This window comes from Ochotona princeps, chromosome 2 (genome assembly GCF_030435755.1).
Source record: "Ochotona princeps isolate mOchPri1 chromosome 2, mOchPri1.hap1, whole genome shotgun sequence".
In the NCBI taxonomy this organism is placed as follows: domain Eukaryota; kingdom Metazoa; phylum Chordata; class Mammalia; order Lagomorpha; family Ochotonidae; genus Ochotona; species Ochotona princeps.
In genome coordinates this window covers 20714717-20718572 of record NC_080833.1, presented here as the reverse complement: position 1 = coordinate 20718572, position 3856 = coordinate 20714717, and the positions used below count along the sequence as shown (strand labels likewise).

At 50.4% G+C, this 3856-nt stretch overlaps 1 non-coding gene across 1 annotated transcript; it reads right to left on the bottom strand.

The window, feature by feature from the left end:
• Positions 1–3224: 3224 nt before the first annotated feature.
• LOC131479727 (U11 spliceosomal RNA) lies at positions 3225–3358 on the bottom strand. The gene has a single exon (XR_009245077.1). It is a non-coding gene; the product is annotated as a U11 spliceosomal RNA (small nuclear RNA).
• Between the last annotated feature and the right edge of the window lie 498 nt (positions 3359–3856).

Sequence of the window (3856 nt, the reverse complement as noted above, 5' to 3'; positions counted from 1 at the left end):
ACAGCACAAGCTGGCAATGAGTCGCAACAACAGCAACGTGTGTGATGGTCTTCGCCAACAAACTCCTGCTTCAGGGTCAAACTTCGCAGTGGTCAGCTTTCACGGAATGAGAGGTGGAAACGATTACAACACATACAGGAAGCTGCTTCTCGGTGCCGGTTTCAAAGCACTGCTGGCTCGGTGCAGCTTTCAAAGCAACACCACTTCCCCACTCCCCACCCAAGCCGGCAGGAGTCACACCAAAGTCTCCGCCCCCTCACAGTCCCGTCAAACCCAGTGTCAGTTTTAGCCAATGCAGCTCTTCCGACAGGGGGCAGAACAAAGCTTAACCACTTGACTTCTTACGCTGAAGCCTAAGAAGCCAATTTCAGACTCATCTGCTGGAACATCCACACTAGGAAAATCTCCGATTTGTCCTTCACTGTGTAGAGAGAAAGGCAAGAGCAGCTGAGATATGCAAATACGGCAGAGCTCTCCAGGGAGGCCACCAAGAGAGCAAAGGGCGTGGCTTTGGTGGTTTGGTGAATTCTTTGTCGGGTTGCAATCTCCGCAGGTAAGTGCAAGAACCAAGGCAGGGAGCAGCCCAACCCGGACCCGGTTACAGTGTCTGCATGTCCGGCATGCGGGTGAGTCAGGTCAGGGGCTGGGCCAGGCCAAGAGCCACTTCCTAACATCTACTGGTGGATCTGAGAACCAGGATGGAGTGCAGGAGGGGCCAAGTTGGGCCGCATCACCAGCCAGTCCACACTGGAGCCAGGACTGGGGCTTGGCTGGGAAAGGCTAGACTGTAGCACGAGGCAGCACAAGCTAGAATTGGAGGCAGGCTGGGTGGAACTAGGCTGAAGCACCCACTGGTGGATGCCGAGGAAAGGTGACCATGTCAGTGTGGGGGTGGGGATGGTGGGTGTTGGGTCCGTGAGCCCCAGGGGTGGGGGATCTGGAGGGTCCTGGGTCTCCTAGCTCAGGTTCTAGAGTTCAGCTACACGGAGGGTGTTGGGTCTGTCATCCCTGGAGGTGGGGGTCCGGTGGGTCTCGGATCTCTTGGCCCAGAACCTAGGACCCACCCACCTAGTTGGCATTGGGTCGGTGAGCCCCAGGGATGGTGGGTCCAGTGGGGCCTGGGTCTCCTGGCCTAGGTGACTGAGTCGGCCTGTGTTGTGTGGTTGCTGAATCCATGAGCCCCAAGAGTGGAAGGTCTGCTTTGACTCAAGTTGCCTCCCTCAGGTCCATGAGCCCACCTAAGAGAACTGGTCCTCCTCACTGCAGATGCTGGAGTACTGGACAGCAGACCATGGTGCACATGGAAGTTCTGGTAGTTCTTTGGGACCTGCAGAAGACATCTGGTACCATAGCAGAGAATGGAGAACAGCACATATGGCTATCTACCCCAGCCAAAACATGACAGCAAACACCTGGACGAATGGAGACTACAAGGTCCTCTCTGGCAGCCAGTCATCCACAGCTCGGCTACACCGACAGCATTTTGGAACTATCATGCCACATTGTGACCCTGGGTTGATATCCGGTGGCCCTTCCCCTTCCTCGGGTACTGGGATGGTTGGGAGGCTGGGTATGGCCCAACCCACTATCTCCCCTGCTAACCCCAGATGGGAAGAAGAAATGGAAAGCTTGGAAACAATCATCACATCCTTCCCAATCTGATTGACGGTGTAAGCATCACGTAAAATAATAAACAAATAAATAAATAGCCCTGTTTTTTTATTATTTCTGTTTGAAATTTATTATGCAATTCTGTATGATCTGGGATTCTCCTCAATTTCCACCCCCTGGTTGATTTTTCCCTTAATGTCACACGTCTTCATAAGGAGTTATAATCCCATCAGTCTGCTGTTGAAGTGTGCTCCGACATTGTTGATACAGACATTGTCCATCCTCCCATTGTCAGGATATATCCAACCCTTTGATTGAGAATCCACCTTTTCTTTGGACGCAGAGATGTGTGTTGCAGTGTGTCTTCATATCTGGATATGACAGTCTGCATTACTCCACCAGTATATATTAAATCTGCATCATAAATTCCTTCTATTAGAGAGAACATGTGGTATTTCTCTTTTGGTGAGTGACTTCTTTCACTGAGCATAATGGTCTCTAGTTGGGACCATCTAGTTGCAAATTGTATCATTTCATTCTTTTTAATGGTTGGATACCAATCCAGGGAGTAGATGTACCACAGTTTCTTCAGCCATTCCCTTCGGATGGGCATCTGGGTTGTGTCCATGTTTTTGCGATTGTAGATTGTGTTGCTGGAAATATTGGATTATAGACTCCCTTCTATATATGTAGATTTAATTTCTTTTGGGTATATTCCTAGGAGTGAGATAGCTAGGTCTGAAATTGCCATTCCTTACGCACATTTTTTTCTTCAAAGATTGATTTGTTTCTATTACAAAGTCAGATATACAGAGGAGAGACAGAGAGGAAGAACACAAATGTTTTAAAGATGTATTTCTTCTTATTGGAAAGTCAGAGTTACTGAGAAAAGGAGAGACAGATAGAAAGAGCTTCCATCTGCTACTTCACTGCCCAAGTGGCGGCAATGGCCAGAGCTGAGCTGGAACGAGCCCAGGAGCCTGAAGCCTGGTCCAGGTCTTCCACGCAGGTGCAGGGTCCCAAGGCCCTGGCACGACCTCCACTGGGAAGTCAGAGTTACCGAGAAAAAGAGAGACAGACACAAAGAGCTTCCATCTGCTGTTTCACTGCCCAAGTGGCGGCAACGGCCAGAGCTGAGCTGGACCGAGCCCAAGAGCCTGAAGCCTTGTCCACGTCTTCCACGCAGGTGCAGGGTCCCAAAGCCCTGGCACGACCACCACTGCCCTCCAGGGCCACAGGCTGGGAGCTGGAAAGGAAGTGGAGCAGCAAGGACACGAACCCGCCACCATATTGGATCCTGGGGGTTACAAGGAAACAGCATCGACCAGCAGGCCATTCGCAGCATCACACCCTTCTTTCACAATTTGCCGGATTGTCTTGTCTCTATATTTATTCTGTGGCTTCACTTTCCAGCCGTGGATTGCGCAATGCCTTCTCAAATGCCAACTTTAGACACTGCTAATGTCTCTGCTCACAAAACTCAAAGTTAAGTGTGGCAGGTGCCTCTTCTCAGTCGTCAATCAAAAGCACCACTGGCTCCTCAACGCCAGGGGGAAGAGTGAGCAGCTTCCTGGCGGTAAAAGGGCAGTGAGAGTGTAGGAGTGTGAGGGTGCCCGGACCCCGGACCAAGGACCATCAGATGGCCAGGAGTCGAAAATTGATGCTTCCCAAATGTCTTGATGTGGATTCTGCCCAAAGAGCAAACAGAGCCGCTCTCCGTGTGCCACGCACGACACAAGCCCTTTTATGTAGCTGACTCCTAAAGGCAGGAGGAAGTCGACAAAACACAGAACTGAAACAGGTTTGTGCATCAAATCACAGAATTCTTAGCTGCCTTTAATAGTGCAGCTCCGAACTACAAAAGATGTGATCTTAAACACCAGTTTACCGAAACCTCCTAGTGCACAAAACATAGACTCTTCCACACCAGTCAGCTGGAAATCCCCTAGTGGAGCAAACCACAGGGTTTGAAATGCCGGTGATTGTGAAATCCCTCTGGGGAACCAACACGGGACTCTTACAAAGGCCAGTAGACTGAAAGAACTTGGCCCAGCCAATCACACATGAAAGTTTGGTAGCTTGGCTGCTTAAACCAGCGGGAGTAGGGCGCCAGGACCAATGATCACAGGCTGCCCAGAAGTGAGAAAACGATGCACTTCCGACTTTTCTGTCTGCAACCCGCTTCTGCCTTTTTATGTCTATATCGAATTGAGGAAAGAATGTGCGAGATCTTCTGGTCACACCT